Raw genomic sequence first — 17,503 nt, 5'->3', positions numbered from 1 at the left:
TGGCAGTGGATCAGGTCAGAGGTTGTGCAATGAACTTGTGGAAGTGGCTTGACCTGAAAGAGTGCATTGGGCAGGATACCTGTGCCAGTGATGCACACATCCATGAGCTCTGCCTTCTCTGGCAAGTGGCGCTGCAAATAAAGCTGGGTGAGCCTGACTCCTAACAGAATGGAAACCCTCAAGTGCTCATAGTAGTCATAACATTGGCTCAGGGGCTTACAGAATTAATAAGTTGCTACAGTTCATGTTCCAAGCCAAATCCTTTTGCTGGTCATTAATTTACAACCAGTGCCCACAGCACTGATTATAGCTCCCTAGAAGAAATCTTCAAATCCAGCCAAAGATTTTTTAACGCTTCCCTCTCAGATGCCCATTGCAAGGCTGAAAGCTGGATCTTCTTGTTCACTGCAGGTTCTCAAAAAGGAGGTTAGTTAATTTCAAAATGCTTTTTCTTTTCTCTTACAAATCCTTTTGTTCTCCTAGAATTCACTATGATTACGTATGGTTGGCCAACAAATTTTGTAGGTACTTCATTTTACTGGTTTTGACTGGGATAACCTTACTTTTCTTCCAAGTGTCTGGTACGGTGCAGTGATCTGAGTGTGCGGCCCAAGCAGTGTGCAGTTACTGGTGAGCGCGGTTAGTTCCAACCCAGCCACAAGGGGCTGGGGTCCCCAGAGGTGGGAGAGGACACAGCCAGGACAGCTGGCCCCAGCTGGCCAGTGATGGGTGTCCCTCATCGTGGCACAGCAACAGAAGCTTGGGGAAGAGCGAGGAAGGAGAGGACGTGGGGCTGGTGGTGCTTGTCCTGCCGAGCCACCGTCGCGCGTGCCGGGGCCCTCCCGTCCTGGCCAGCTGGACGCTGCCTCCCCGCAGGAGTCCTGAATCAATTTCTCGTTTTGCTTTGCTTGCACACAAAGCTTTTGCTTTACTGTTAAAGTGTCTCCATCTCAACTCACAAGTCTTACTTTTGCCCTCTCAATTCTCTTATGTTCCCCATCCCACAGGGGGAGAGGTGTGAGTGAATGTCTCTGTGGGCTGAGCTGCTGCCAGGGTGAACCTACAACATGACACAGCAGCTGAGACTTCCAGCTCACCCGAGGGATCCTCCCAGGTAAAAAATTCAGCACTTTCTCAGGATTCAAGGGATACTCTCCACTTTCTCTGCTCCCTGAGTTATCTCAGACTGTTCTCTCATGGCTTTTTTTTTCCTCAGAGTGCATTGTGATAACTGAATAAATGCAAAAATGGTTGTTTTAATCAAGAAGGAACTGAAAAATATGTTTTGTTGACAGCATGTGCTAGAGTAATAAGATCCAATGCTGCTGCTGTAGTAATTACAAGTGAAATAGTCCTTCACTCTAAAAGATACTCTGCAGGCTCTGTTTGTTCAGATGGCATAGTGTCCTTTTGGTCTAAAGCAATTACTTACATTTTCTACATAACAACTTCCCAAAGATGCCTTTGAAAATTTCTAAAGACAACATGTATTTAATACTTTAATATAAGCAGGTTTGATTCAATACAGATTGTTCAGAAGCACCAAATATCTGTGGATGTATCTTAGGTTGTATCTAAATCTGTACTTCCGTGCATAGTTTTGTGTCTGAAAGCAATCCCAAGCCACATGGTCTGTGAAACAGCACAGGGAGCTTAGTAGAAATATAAACCATGTGAACTGTGATGCCACTAAATCACAGATCTTCCTTTTGTCTGTTTTGATAGCCCTTGATCCTCCAAGGACGTGGAAGTATTTTGCAGTCCAGCAACTGAAAAATAAGGCCACTTTGGATTCTGGAAAGAAAAACATTCTATTTAAATCCATCCCTCTTTAATTTTGTTTTCAGACACTGTCTGTCAGTCTAGCCTTTGAAATTAGCACAAATACCCATGAGAAATTTAATCCTGCTCAAGGCTCTGAATTAAATACATTGCAGCCGATAAATAGTTGCCCTTTGACTTCTAAATGATGTTTAATCTTTGAAGCAGGTACAGTAACCTTGGGTAATCTGCTCATCAGTTTTCTAGGTTAAATAAATGAATATATTAGTTTCCTCTAGATTTCAATGTTTTATAATAGCAATGGGAACATAAAATCAGCGCCACAAAAAAGAACCCATAACTGTCTGCTATGCTTTGTGGAGTCTATTAACAAGCCTCAGAAGTAAGGATCACTATTGCCCACGAATTGTCTTTGTGCTGCCCAGGGAGAGAGTCAGTGTTTCTGGGTGGGGGAGCTCTACTTCAGTGTTAGGTCGCCTTACCCAGGTGCAAGTGCCCAGCAGAGCTGTTGGCTCTGGGGCTGAAGGGACCTGTGCTTTGCTCTGGGCCACTGGGGACACTGAGGCACCCTCATTCTGCTTTAGCTGGAAATTATGTCACTAAGCTTTTCTTTTCGTGGTTTGCCCATTCCTTGTCTGTGCGTCAATATCCCTGGCCTTGCAGTTACTTGTTGGAGACAAATTTACTTGGAATAAAGCACAGAAAAAGAACATGACCACTTGAAAAGGTTAAAGGACCAATATAAGGAAGATTAGTTAAAAGATACTGTTACATATTATTAGGTATGCTGGGGAAAATCTTCATAGGAAGTCAAAATAAAGTTAGTATATTTAGATGTAAATACTTTTAAAATTCAGATTCAGTTCTCTTAAGTAGCAGACATAACCCATTGTATAGTCCATAGAAGTCAGGCAGTTCATGATTTTAAGATTCTCCTTTTTTTTCAAAGCAAATTGGGAAATAAAAATTAAGCTTATGTAGAACAAAGTGTCACAAATGAACCTGGCCACGGCAATCTCAAAGTCTGGGAGCCTCTGTGTTCATGAGATGGTGTCCTACCATCTGTATTATCTTTGGGTAGGACACTGTTACACATTTTCCTCAATGTGAGTGAATATACTCAGCTTGGTTTCCTTATTATGCAAATCATCAAAATTATTGGAGCATATACAATTACCTGCCTCAAATTCATACTCATGCGGGACTGACAGGCAATGAAGAAACTGTAAAATTCATTGTTTAATGGAAGTTATTGATTATTTGCAGAGATGATTTATGGAATTTCAAGGGTCTGACATTCATTGACCACCAAATTACCCTTTGAATTATTCAGTGCTTTACAGATTATTTACTGACCTGCTGTGACCTAACCTGAGCTGATTCCTGCAGCAGTGCAGAGCATTGCCTGCTGCTGCTGTGGTGCATGTAGGACACATGCAGATTTTACATCCTGTTGGCAGTGAAAACAATTAATTATGTCCAAACTGAATTTGTGATATAAAGCTATAAAAAAAGCACTACAGTGAAGGTCATATCAGTCAAGACTCCTCATATCCTTTTACAAAAAGAGAGGAAGTTGCCCACACCGTTGCTTTGTTAAGGCTAAAATCAGGTTAGGTCCCTGTTTGCCAAATCTGACAAAGCCAGGCAATTTTCAAAAGGTAGAAGCGATACAGTGTACTTTCATCAGCTTGGGTGGTAATCATCTTCATCTGGCTACTAAGGAGGTTTTGTGGCTAAGCAAGCAGCTCGGACACGCTTAGTGGCAGTGTCTCTGGCACTCGCTCCGTACTCCAGAAGCCCCTGCTTGCTGGAATAATTGTGGCATATTTTTTACTTTTGGTTGACAAGTAGATCTCTGAAAACAAAGAAGGAAGGCACAGAAACTTCCCACCTTTTTATGTAATACTCAGAAGTTAAATAGTATTTGTCATATTTATAAGAAAAATAAAATGAAAAGTTTTGTTATGAATTTCAGACTATGTTAAAATGAAAGTGCTTCCTTAGCATATCATGCTAAATAAGTGAGATTGATTGGGGGATTGCTTTTTAGAAAGCCACTGAAATTTTTAGAAAATGACCAAACTTTCAGAGAGACTCATGCAGGAGTTAGTGATCCTGATAGTAGCTGTCCACAACTCAAGTTAATTGGAGAATGATGACTATGCAAAGATGATAAGCTGAAGCATGTCTAGGCACGTGGATGGCAAAAGACTATTGTGTAAGAAGCATTTTGGTACAGGTGAAGAATTCCCCCCAGCTTAACAGGTGACATTTACACAAATTCAAAATTTGCCTGGAGTTAGACTTGCCCTATTAGCATAAGGAGAAGGGGTATTACTTTTTAAAAGTTTTTATGGCTTATTGTGAGAAATTATTCAGAAAGCATGTTCCTTCCCAAGTCCCAAAGTGTGTCCCAAAGTCTTTCATGGTGCCCTTTTTGTCATGTAATTTTACTGATGTAATTGTTAGGTTAGTTGCATAAGTTTCCCCGTAGTTCCTAAAGGCACTTTAAATTGGGACAAGCTTTCCTGTATAGGTGTGTATAGCAAGCTGGCAAACCCGCAAGAATTGAATTGTGCCTTGCCAATGGCCATAGAAAATGAGCAATCTCTGAATTTCCCATGAGCATGCTGTAAACCAGCGGTTTATCTAAAGCTGAAGGGAAGAGCGCATGCCGCTGAAGGGTGTTTCAGGTGCCCAGCCACAAAAGCAAAAGGGCTGAAAGCGTTCAGGATGGAGAGCTATCGGCCCTCAGGGATGCTGCTCCGGAGCTGCTGTGCCAGCCCAGCCCTCAGAGCCAGAGCTGTCCCTGCTCTGTGCCAGGGCCTCGCTATCAGGGAGGCTTTATTTTCTTTCTGAGGATCAGCTGTGCGTGCAGGCTGAGCGCTGTGGGTGTGCGCGTACGTGGGATGTAAGGGGCCCTGATCAGTCCTGCTGGTTTGCAGGACTGGTGATTGGTAACCTGGCTGCACAGCTGGATTTCCTCTCTGCCAGCTGTAGCTTCAGTGGGGAGGCCTTGCCAGCTGCAGGGAAGCCAAGCCAGGATCCAGTGGCCGTTAGGTGGTGCCCCTGTCTTGAGTAAAAAATAAATGCACAAAAGACTGTCCTGTCCTCATTTTAGTTATGCAAATAGGAACAGCTCTAAGAAGGAAACTGTAGCGGAAGATTAAGTTCTAATGTGGGAATACATTAAGTGTATATATGTGTGTATACACACACAAATGCTCTTTGAATCTCAAGAGATTTTGGCAACTGAAACACTTGGTAGAGGAGAGCAGTTTCTTCCAGTTGGGTTGGGTCTGTTATCTACCTTCACTGCAGCCTTTGTCCCGTGGGTGCCATCTCACCCCTAACCATTCTCACTGCAGTTTGTGCCAGCTGTAGGGGCCCAGAGGTACCTCTGATAGGCAGAGAGACACTTTACACGCCACAGCATGCTTCTTTCTGCATCACTGCCTAAACTTATGTATTTCTCTCTGCATCATTTTGGGTTTTGTCATTTTTTCTGACCTGTTTTAAATTCTGAAGTGCCTTGCCTTGTAACCTGCTGATAGAAATGCAACACTATAAAATTACTTATTTGCCCGTATTTTTTATTGATTACTTTTAATTATCTTGTTGTCTGCCCCTTGCCCAGTGGTGAAAGGACGTGGCTATTATTCAGTAGAGCGAATCCAGCCCATTACATAATCTGTCTTGCTGTGCTTGCTGTAAGTGCCATGTAGAGTCACCTGTCACTGTTTGCTGTGTCCTGAGCTATGGCACAAGGCAAGGGAGCCACATCCTGAACCTTTCCTAGTGACCAACAGCGAAGGAGGTTTGGAGCTGCTGACTACCTGCCTGAGTGCTCATTTATTCCTGGCTCCACAACAGCATGTGAACATCTTGTTCCACTGAAAGAATTTTGCCTGCAAACAGGAAGATTTTAGGAAAACAAATGTTCCCTGACTTGGATATTTTCATTTCAGCTATTGCCTAGATAAGCTCCACAGTATAGTTTAGAAGAACAGCAGGTGAGGTGGGGGTCCTGCTTAGGTTGATTGTGGTTGCCTTGCTTTAGAACATATTTCACTTTTTTAAAAAAACAAACATCCGTATTTCCTGTCCATGGGTCCAGGACATTCTGACCAGCTGAACAAAACCAGCTGGTAAGAGCAAAGACCTGGGGAGGTACCTAGAGCTGCTGGGTTCCAGCAATTGGGGGAAAATCAACCGCCTCATTTCTCTACACCTGCTTTTCCATTAGCATAATTGAGAATAATGAACTGAACCAACAACCTTAAGGCTGACTAATAACTACAGCTTCTCTGGTGATGAAAAGCATTCCATATCCTATTATTAGCAGATCGATGCAAATAATTTGCAGACATTCCACAAAAGCTACCCATTGCAGCAATTTCATTATAGTGTTTAAAGTAAAATTTAAACAACTTCATTTTCATTATTTCAATTTTATGGCTTTGATTTAATTTCTTGAAACATTCAAAATTGCTATTATTTTTATAAGTTGCTTACTTACAGTTACAGAAACCAGAACCTCGTCCTAACCCCCTTGTTTCTTACCTTCCATCACTCTCTCTACCCCTAAGATTGCTCCTGTAAAATGTGCATCAGCAGTGTGAGTGTCAGCTTGGGAGGAGCTGAAGCAGCAGCTGCTGCTGCCGCTGCCATGCACGCCCCCTCTCAGCGAATTACCCGCCGTGCTGGCTCCCCTCTTCTGAGACTGGTCAGTCTTAATGGTGAGCTGCCTGGGAGGAGAGAGTTCCTGTAGTTCTTCTGGCTTTGCTGTCATGGAAAATTGTCTTCCCTTCTGCACATCTGCTGAGCATAAAGCTGCAGTATTCAGCTGGAGCGAAGGAACAAACCAGCTGTAATTTCTTTTTGAAATACAGATCAAATCACCTGCAACCTCCAATGAGCTGGCATTGGAGCTGGGTGCTTTCTCCACTGAGCAGGTTATTGGAGAAGGTACCTGGCTGGATGGGCAGCTCCTGTGCTTGGCCTCACACCTCCTCAGTCAGCAGACGCAGGAGCTTTGCCTGGGCTCTGTCAGGGGGCTGCACAGGGGCTGCTCCTGTCTTTGCACAAGTGATGCTGCAGATGCTCTGTGGCGGGGTAGCCCAGAGACTGAGCAGGGTTTGCCTGGGGCTGGTCAGCCACGTGCCCAGCAGGCTCAGCACTGCACTCGACTGCAGCACTATGTGAGGTCCTCGTGCTGCAAGAGAGCCATTTTATCTCCCTCCAGCTCTGGAAAAGGTGGTGCCTACAGGGCACAGGTGAGGAGAAGTGGGAAGAAGGATTCTCTCTGCGATGCCATCATTGTACTCATCCCTCCAAGATTTGCAAGATCTAGCCACCCCCCCAGCATTTTACACACAGTTTATGCCAGCCATTCTCCTGACCTCCACCCTGACGGGGGAGGGGGATGAAGATTGAGGGCAGGATGGTCACCATATGTTTTGTTTATTCTTTATTAATTATTTATTTATGCTGCATTTAATTTTTTGAAATAAACCTGTTCATTTTGGGGGTGATTTTCCTGCCCTTTTTTAGTTTCTTAAAATTAATGTAACTAACATGGAAAGTATCTTGTACTAGGAAATTTGCAGAGGCAGATGAAAGCACGTCTCTGGCGCTAGTTACCTGCACTGGACGTGACCCTGAGCTGTGGATTGACTTTGTGTCTTGGCCCGGGACCTCCCTCACTGCCACAGACTCGCTGGATGACCCGGGCTCTTTGCTGGTGTCGGCTGCCCTCCCTGGGCTTGTCCTGCTGTGCCTCCTTGTCCAGACACTCCAGGACAGGCTATAGCTAAAGAGGCCCCTTTACTGCCAGTCATGCTGTCACTTTGTCCCCACCCCTTGCAAGCAGTTGGCCTTTGCTACTTCTCGCCACCTGCTACATTTCTAACTTAAATCACATTTTCTCAAAAATACATTCACCGCTGATGCTGTATGACTTCTAAGTCTACAGGGATATTTTAATAAGCCACTATGAACTTACAAAAACTAAATGTCATGTTCCTGTGTGCCACTTGTTCCATCTATTTCAGGGTTTCCTGGAATTCCTAATACACCTTTTCTTGCAGGAAGTTCACTGTGAATCCACCCTGATGCTAGGTGAGACAAGAAGTGTTCTGGGGACATTAGGGCTCTGAATTTGCTGTCAGTATTACTCTCAGCTGTTCAGCTTCAGATCTAACTGGAGCCAGAGTTCCTCACTGTGGATGGGGAGAAATTCAACTCAACAGATATTTTCCTTGCCTAGAATACCAGGTTTCTACTAACTGAGGGCACAGGGGACAACTGAAAGGAAAATTGAAAATAAGCATGGTGCAATTAACAGCCAGTTTGTGTTCTCTTAAGTTCATTGTTTTCCTATGCTAAAACCAATTCTAATCCAAGATAAGTTCTGAATTTGTAAGCCGAAGTTGCTTTTGGCTTCTGTTAAGATGAGCATTTGTTTCTCTTGTCCCTCTTGACCTTGTTTTCAAACTTCCTTTCTCATTAATATTTTTTTGACCTGAATGAAAAGCTGTCCATGTACAGATTGTCTTTCCATCTTAATTTCATCTGGCATTGCAAGCTTCTTGTGGAGCTATTCTTACAGGAGCCAATGTGCACCACAGGCTCCTCCCAGCTGTGTGCTCTGGGCAGCAGGGAGAGGGAAGCACTGCAGAAGGCTGAGACACTGCCCACAAATTCACCTGCGAGTTAGTTTAACACCTGTGTGTCAGTGTAACTCTGGCCTACCTAGACTTGGTGTCTGGCGCTTCCCGTGGAGCAGCACCCAGGTATTAGGTTATTAAAATCTAACATGAAGCTGTCAGACCAAGTGCATCTACTGGTGTGTGGAATCTGCTTCCAAAGCCACATCGGCAATCAGTTTGCACCTGTAAATCAGCCAAGCCAGGTGTTTCCTCAGTGTTTTCAACTTTTTCACAATTCAAAAAGCCTCCATAAGCTGCTGTCTTTGACTTCTGAACAACTGCATCCTGGTGGGTTGGAGGTGGACCCCAGCCCAGGACACGGCCCAGGGATCTCAGCAGCATCACTGAAGGGCTCTGTCCCTGGTGGCAGACAAGTCCCATGTCTGCGGCCACTCAACCCTCTGGCTGGGATTCTGCCTTCTCAGCCAGGCAGCAGAGAAGACAATTTGCATAAAGCCTTGACTTTCTGTAGGCTGACTGCACTGCAGGTGATGAAACAGGAAAAGTCCACCTCTTGTGGACATTTTTAACGTTCAGACATAATATATCGAAATGTAAAATGCATTCAAATTAGAGACTAGGTGTAACAGCGTTAGTGGCTTACCGCAGCTGGAATTCAGTGCTGAGCTAGGAACCCAGTGCAGAGCAGCTCTAATTTGGATCAGATGGCATGCCAGAACGTGTGCTCTGAATATGGAAGGATTTCTGTGGGTATGGCAGGGGGTAGCCAGCACCACAACAGCGGCACAGATCTGAGCAGTCAGCCCAGCTCTGCTCCACGAAACCAAGCATTGAACAGACACCCCATCCCAGGAAAGGAGAGATTGATCTCAGCAGGACGGCCCAGTCAAATAATTGTGTCAATAAGAAGGGAGAGTAAAATATCTTCTCACTTTTCTGAAAACCCCTGGGTTCTCCCAAAGCAGGACCAGCACAGGGTAGTGGGGCTGTGCAGGAAACGAGGACTTGAGCAGCTCCTGGGGAAGGGCCTGCACTCTCCAGCCTCAGAAAGGTGCAGGGAGGCACGTGCTGCCCCTCGGTGTAGAGAGCAACTACTCATAAAAAGCATTGAGTGAAAAATTATTTTGAACCCCCTAACAGTGCTTTGACCCAATTACTGAGCTTGGTTGGACAATATGGCTTTATTGCTCTCTGTAGATTTTCTCAAGAGGCTGAGAACTACCCTGATACCGTGGCAGTAAAAAGACTCATCTGACTAAATTTCATATAGTGCTCCACAAACTGGCCAAGTGCAGAAATATCAAGCCAAGAGCTACAAGTATGTGTGAAATGGGAAAACTCTGCCTACTGTTGCTACCCACAATGCAATAAAGCTCTCCCACTAACAGAGCTTAAGACTCTCATGCTTTATTAGCTAATTACAGACAGGAGATTCATTCAGCGCTATTGATAACAGAGTGCTGCCTCCACTTGATACTTGTCAAGAAAATATTGAATCTGTCTTGGAAAGGAATTTCACCACCTCTGCTTGGAATGGGAGAGTTGTGAAGTATCCCAAGAGTAAATCAACATCAGAACCTGAACTAAACATTTTCGTTTACCTTTTGCACCCTATGCTTGGTGTCTTTAGCTAGTTATAAGGACTCTAGAGAATAATGTCCAGCAAATATTCTCATTTTCTGCCTGTGAAATACCAGAAATATGTTGTGATTTTATTTAATAACTCAAATACTTTTTCATCTTTTGGACTAATGATTATAAGGAAAGTATTGATAAAACAGTAAGCAAACAGTATGTCTGTCAGTCTAGTATGTCGCTACATGTTGGAGAAGAAAGAATAAAAATCACTGAGCTTTCAGCAGAATGGCTTTCTTTGACTTTAACATCTCCTTTCCTTGGTTTGGGATTCCTGCTAGTACAACCAGAGCTGATGCTTGTGGTAGACTCACTGACACTGCCTTCTTGGTCTCAAGCATCCCCTGTATCACCTTTATTCTGCTAAATAATACAGCCCATTGTCTGCAGTTTCCCTTAAGACATTTCAAGGAGTTCTTAGTGTCAGCTGTAATTCTTTCAGTAACTCAATCCAGGATGGGTTCTCGTTGTTTTGTAATGCTCTTGAACTCTGTTGCTCCTTGGAAGCAGTTGATAAATTAATGTAAACAATGCCCTTGGGATAATAGATGATACCTCTTTTTTATTTTTTATCTGTAAACAAAATGAGACCCATTTCCACTGGAAATGCAACTAGCCTGGTAATGGGATCCCAGGCTGTGCTAGCTTCAAAGTCCACATATCTTTATCAAAAGAGGAAATTGTCCTGAATATTAACATGATCTGGGTCTCACACTTGGAAAGAACAGCAGACGGGATAAAACATGGAAATAAAAATATGAGACAAGATGTCTTCTTTTCTTGAGAGCCCAGGTGTTACCAATAGATGGTTGCAAGAGAATAAAGCATGTGCAAAGATACCAGCACTTCTGTGTCAGCTGCTGAGCATTACTCCTCCTCCTCACCTATTGCTGACAGATTAAAATAGCTTGGATCAGCAGCTGTAGAAGAACTCTCTTGGCAGCTCCTGCTCCAGAGATGAGTTGCTTTTTCCTCGCTAGCCTTTGTCAGGCTGGGAAAGAAAGGGATGTATCTGAGGCGAGATTGGAGAGGTGTAGACCACTGGAAAATGGCACGAGCCTGGTGCTGCTCTGGGTCGTCACTGAGCTCTAGCAGTTCAGGAGAGGCTGGGATTGACAGGTAAGCATGGGAAGGAAATACAGTCCTGCCCTTACCTCATCTTCCCAATATTTAGCCTCTTCCCGAACTTTGGGTGACATGTGCCCCTTAACAGCAGATATGTAGCTATAGACAACCTGCAGTTGCCTGGGTCACTGTGTTACGTAGCACAGCAATAATTCAATGCCAAGGTGGAGGTAGCAGTCCTTTGGATATATCTACATTCCCAGATATTTCTATATTCCTTCAGGATATGTCTGTGCTGCTGCTGAAATCATACCTGTAGTCATAGCTCTGCCTGAAGACAACATATAATCCCTATGGAAAAGATGCATCTTCCTTTAACCTGAGCAAAACTATATTAATGCTATTTGCTTAGTGAATTACTCTGGAGCAGCACAGTTTTGTGTAAGAGCAATTATTTGGGCTGGTAGGCATAAAACATGGGTGAGAGGGTACTGGCTTCCACCAGCATGTCTTAAAGTGCTTTGCAATACTGAGAACAAGACGAGGTACATTTCTCCAGTCTTGTACCATCTGAATAATACATACGAATTTTTTTTTTTTATTATTTTTTTAGAGTGGAATATGTGTGCTTTTGCAGAGTCTGACACCCAGGATGCTTTGGTATGTGCAGGCATTCTTTCTGTCGTCCTGACAAGAGTCTCACCAATTTGGCTCAGTCTAATCCCTCCCTTCACTCTCACTGCAAAAGAAAAGGAGGGGGGCTATACCTGTCACACAAATGTTTATCTAAAATATCTTCTTTCTCTTTTAAGTTTATTCTGCAGCTCAACAATGGGACACCTGGAACTACCATCTGAAATGGATAGGCAGGTTCTTCAAAATAATTCTTCTGTTTTTAGGGTACAGAAATCTGTTCCATGGCAAGGAGGGGAGAATTTGGAGGGATATAGCTGTCAGGATGTTTTTATAGGATGTTTTATCTTTGGCAAAAGTACTTGTGTTATGGTGAATAATGCCATGAAACCTCGCCCCTGCATCCCGTTTCTCAAATGCTGGAGAACCTGATATCTCAGCATGCTCAGTACGGTTTGCACACACCTACTGAAAGCAGATTAGAAAGATTTTTTTATATCTTCCTGAAATATTGCTCTCTCTTTCAGTAAGTTTTTACATGTTGTCTTGGATGGAATTTTTAGAGGTTTTCAAGGTTCTTGAGACTGTTAATAATGCTGCTTAGGGCCTCAGGGAATGAACAAGATGGTCTAACAGGTTGTTTCCATCTCTTATTTCTGTGTCTCTTTGATTTAAGGATTTTCTGCATTTATTGGCTGTTGCTTCTCTTGGCCACTCTATACACTGTGTAGTGATTTTAACAATCATAGGGAATGGCAGAGGCTACTTGAAACCCCCCGTTGCTATAGAAACACAATAGCATCTCGCTGGCTCTGCCCTCGCTCTCCCATACCAGCCCCCATGGGAAGCAGAAATTCAGGCCTTAAAATTGAATCAATTTGATGTTAAGTTTTAGAAGCGATTTTCTTTTTGTTGCTTGGTCTCCTGATGGATGTTTTCATGCAGATTTAATTATTTACACTACTTATATTTTATTTAAATTACAGCAACTAATTATTAGCACCAGTAGCACTGTAGATTCCAGAGCCATCATAACTCCTATTGTTTGGGTGCTCTAAAGACTCACAGCATTTGTGTTTCAGTCAGCTACTGATGCAGCCACAGGGGAAACCTTCCAGCATAACATGAGAGGTGTAGACACAGAGAGGCTGGGAGAGATGTCCGGGGGTGTGTGGGGCTGGAGTGTCCCGTGCTGGGCCGTGTCCCCAGCCAGGCCCTGCCGCGGCACTGCTGCTCCTCTTGCTCGGGATGCTGTTCCCTTCTCACTGCCCTGCAAACCCTGCTGACTGCGTGCTGCTGCGGCCTCATATTTGGAGGCATCTCGCTCAAAACTGATTTTCCTCTTTTACTGATGGTTTTCAGATTTCTGTACCTTTTATGGGGAAGTGCTGGTTATCCCATGGGCTGCAGCTTGACACGGGCCCCGTATAAGTCCCCTGACACAATTCCATGATCTCTTTAGCCTTTAGAATTCTGTTGCCTTCTCCTCTTACTCCTACTTAAGCACGACAATATCTTCAGGTCTCAAGACAGGAAAGCCCCTTTGTAGCACAAGTTCTGGGGTGGGCTGTTCCCGTGCTGCTTTCCTCAAGTAGGATGACTTTATCTTTGGGTGCATAGAGAACAATAATTTCAGGTAATCTTTAATAATTTGCAGCTTCCAGGAGTCCCTGTGAACCAGAACTTTTTGCTGTGTTCAGTCAATGTGAGTTGTGAGCTTGGGCTGGTTTACTGTCATTGCACATCGTAATGAGCACGTACTCTGGCAGCAAAGGGTAAGGCTGGAGCTGGGACACTTGAAACAGGGTGGAGAGAAACCATACAACTACTGTTTTAAATTGCCATTACTGATTAAAAAGTGATAGCAAAGGTTTTTGCTGAGTGAGCCCTGCATCATGTAGACTGAGCAGAGTCAGGCCCATGGCAGATAGTGTGCTAGAAAAGGCAAGTTCCTGGAATCACCTGCTTCTCTCATTTGCTTTTCTCCAGTGACTGATGTAACAGAAATTTACATGTTTTTCTTTTGTAAAACAGCAAAAACATTGATGTCCTTGGTGTTGTTAAACTGAGTTTGCCCCTGTAAAATCCTATGCCATTTTGGGGCATGCAGTTCATTTTCCCACTTGATATTTTTATGTTTCTTGGAGAGCTCCCGTAACTTTACTCTTCCCTTGCCTCTCCTGGCTGACGCGTTTCTGATCTGTACCAGCCCATAGGAAAGCCTAGAGAGGAGAAATAGTTTCTGCTCTCTTTCCATAAACTGGTAAACCTCTTCCTAAGCCTTCACAACCCTTTGGAAGCACACAAAGTACATTTCATAATTTCCAGGTACAGTGCATGAAAATTCTGCTAAGTAAACACTATAAAGTAGGTTTTGAGAAAATATTAGTCACCATTATGCAATTCCAAAACCAAAACCACAAAGAGAGTGCCAGTATATTTTGTTTTATTGGTTGTGACTGCAAATACTATGCACACAAAGGAAACCTTTGAAAACCAACCAGCCTATGTTTGTATGCATATTACTCTTACAAGGTAATTTGTCTAGTAATCTCAGTGTTAATATTTTTCATCTGGTACACACTGCTGATACACCAGACAATTTTCTGTAACACATCTGAAAATTCCCACGTAGAGTGATTTTTCTATTTTGCTTATCTTATTTGTAATTTTTCTAAAAATAAATTTACCTGCTTTTCTTTTCTGCCTTGCTAGTAAATGTAGCGAAGATAATATTTTCATACAGTTTCTTTTAACTTCAAAGTTTTCAAAGTAAATAGAAGCAATGTGCACTCTATTAGAAAAAAAATGCACAAAGTACCTAAATCCTAATTTTTCAGGCCTGCCAGAGCTGCATCTGTTTAAACATGTTACTTATATGCATGTGTACAGTACAGGAAGCTGGACTGCTTTCCAGAATTGCCTGGAGTTGTATCTTTTTTTATTCTTCTCTTTCTCAAAACAATTTTAAATCTACAAAAAAGGTCAGGGGAGGTCATGATTCCTGACCCAAGGCTGAACCGCGCCTGCCTGTACGGCCTGTTTGATGATCCGACCAGGGTCACTGAACTGGGGGTTATTGCTGGCTCCCTGCGTCTATGAGGCGCAGCCTATCCCAAACAATTTTTAAATTACCACTGGCATGAGACTGTCAGGAAGGATAGTAGCTGGGAATGTCTAGACGCTGCCGCCAAGCCGAGCTCCCCCATCGGGGAGCCACTGTGTGCCGAGGGGGTCAGCAAGGGGGGCCCGGAGCTGCCCCGGAGCCCCGGGCTGAAAGACAAAACTCCATCACGTGCCCTGCAATTTGCTCCAGGGGCTTAGCCAAAGAATTTCAGATAAGGAAATCTATAGGCATTGCAACTGGGAGAATTTTTAACTGCTTTATTGCTTTCCATAGATTCTAAAGCCAGTTGTCTGCTTTTATGAGCTCTTTAAATCACACATCAGTTTCTCTTGGCTTCAGTCACACTAAAGTGCCTCTGAATTTATACTGGTTCTTCTTGACTTTATTCTTCAGAAATTAGCATTGAGCTATGACTTTAAGGTTGTATCAATGAATTCTCATCCTTCTGAAAAGCTGCAGCACCTTCCAGTGCTGGCCAATGGTCCTTTACGGCGTGTAAGGCACAGACAAGGCCATGAGGGTCTTTAAATTGTGTCTTTTCCTGATTCATCACTCTGCTTAAGCAGAACTGCGAGGGAAAAGAGAGATTCAATACACCTACTCTTTCCAGCTCCATTCATTGCATTTTTTAGGAAATTTCATTTAGAATGTGCTGGCAAATTATTTAATGATTATATATATCAAAATTTATTAGCATCATCATTCACTCATTAATAAACACCCTGTTATTTACAATAACAACACAGTTATTTTGAACTTTGTAGTTGAGGATATTTTTAATGGAGAAGTGCCCTGATCAGTCAGGTTAGATTGGTGGTGGGCACAGCAGAGCTCGAGGCCAGCCGCACGCTGGGCACCATGTGGGCACCACGGCTGCTGCCCCTGAGCAGGGCCAGGGGGCCAGGGGTGCCTGGGGTGTGGGAGGGGGCACCCCTGCTTTGCATCCTGACGGCTGAACATTAAAGCACCTCACCAAATCCCACGCATTTCTCTAAAAGCAGCTGAATGGTGATTATTTCCCTAAGAAATAATGTCGTGCTTTTCCTTACATCCCTTGTTAAGGTTCACCATTCTCCAAAGGGGCGGCTTTCCTGCTTTTCCCCTTGGCCACACTATCATGCTCTTTCACAGTGTTTTTGGGCTAATCTGAATGTCAGTGGGAAAAGCTTTGCATAAGCCCAGGGTTGTGTTTGTGCAGTGGAAGCTGTGCTGTCTCACAGATCAGAGCTCCCTCTCCCCAGGCCGTGGGTGAGCACAGAGCAGGGACACTGCCTTGGTCCCTCGGTGTGCACACCCGGCCTGTCAGAGAGTGCACTGAGTGAAACATCACTGCTGGCTCTCTCACTGAGCAGAAAACGGGCTCATACAGTTCCCTGTCATGCTGATACTCCAAAGCCAAATGTGCAGCATAAATTAATTTATATTTCAGTTGTTAGCTCGTGTGCAATTTAATAACAAAACAAAAAAACCCCAAAGAGATGACGCTATGCTTGCTATACATAAACTCTTCTAAATGGCAGTGGCATTTGGGAAATGACAGTCCTTACCTTGCTCCCAGAAATCTTTCAGTGAAGCTGTTATCAGACTGTGTCTCAGCCTCAGACTGAGGGTTGCAGATGGACTTGGGGAAAGAAAGGAGAGATTCCTTTGCTCATGCCCTGCAGCCTGTTAGCCCATCCAGAGTGGCACTGGGCACACTGCGGGAGGCAGAGCACAGGTGCCAAGCTTGTCACAGCCCTCAGAGGTCACAGGCAAACCTCTGCTTTTGAGGCCGCATCTCTGCAGGCAGGGCTGAGATGCAGCTGGGCTGGGAGTGCTCCCGGAGCTCTCTGGCTCTTCCTGCTGCTGCCTGTGCTCGGGGCAGCACCAGCCCAAGGGATCCAGCCCACTCAGCCTGCTGAGGGCCTGGCACAGTTGCCACACTATGTTTGAGGACAATTTTTACCTCTTCCTTTTGCTAAATTACACTGGAAAATTAATGCACAAAAAGTAACGCACTTCACATTCCCCACATAAGAGGAGCTCCTTCTAAGGACACTTTTCCCCCCCCATGTTTCTCCATTAGCTGATTCCATTTTTTTTTTTACTGCCTGCTAGTTGACTAGGAAAAGGATGCCTTTGTGCCTTCAAATGGGAGTTAACCAAGAACAGTTGAGGCAAGTTATTTTACATTATCTGCCTTGAGGAGCTGGCCTTCATCTGCTGAGATCTTCAACCCAAGTATGACTACAGGTCAGTGCACTTTGCATTACTTTTTCTTAAATCCTGTAGTAATTGTGTAAACCAACAATTTTTCTAAAGTTGGATCTGCCTGTTAATAATCCCATTTTAAACTAAGCTCACAAGCTCAAATACAGTTTTGTGGAGCAACAGATCCTGTTTCTGAGGATGCAAGAAAAATCAGTCTCTTCTCCTTAAGGCAAATGTTTGCAAAGAAATTTATAGCTCATCTATAACCTGCCTATTACTGCTTCAATCTGTTAAGCTTGGGGTGTAAGTGCAAATGGGAGCTCTTGCCTGGCTGCCTTCCCTGCCCATCCTGGCAGCCCCTCTCTGGTGCTCTCACCTGTGCTGGCCCAGGTGCGTG

The 17,503-nt window shown here is 44.0% G+C and overlaps 1 long non-coding RNA gene across 1 annotated transcript; it reads left to right on the top strand.

Moving 5' to 3' along the window:
- Positions 1 to 295: 295 nt before the first annotated feature.
- Positions 296 to 17,075, top strand: LOC134428224 (uncharacterized). The gene is made up of 3 exons (XR_010030345.1): positions 296 to 426; positions 1,008 to 1,114; positions 17,014 to 17,075. It is a non-coding gene; the product is annotated as an uncharacterized LOC134428224 (long non-coding RNA).
- The last annotated feature ends 428 nt before the right edge of the window (positions 17,076 to 17,503 follow it).

Source organism: Melospiza melodia, chromosome 22, assembly GCF_035770615.1.
Source record: "Melospiza melodia melodia isolate bMelMel2 chromosome 22, bMelMel2.pri, whole genome shotgun sequence".
Classification (NCBI taxonomy): domain Eukaryota; kingdom Metazoa; phylum Chordata; class Aves; order Passeriformes; family Passerellidae; genus Melospiza; species Melospiza melodia.
This window is presented reverse-complemented; position numbering and strand designations above follow the sequence as displayed.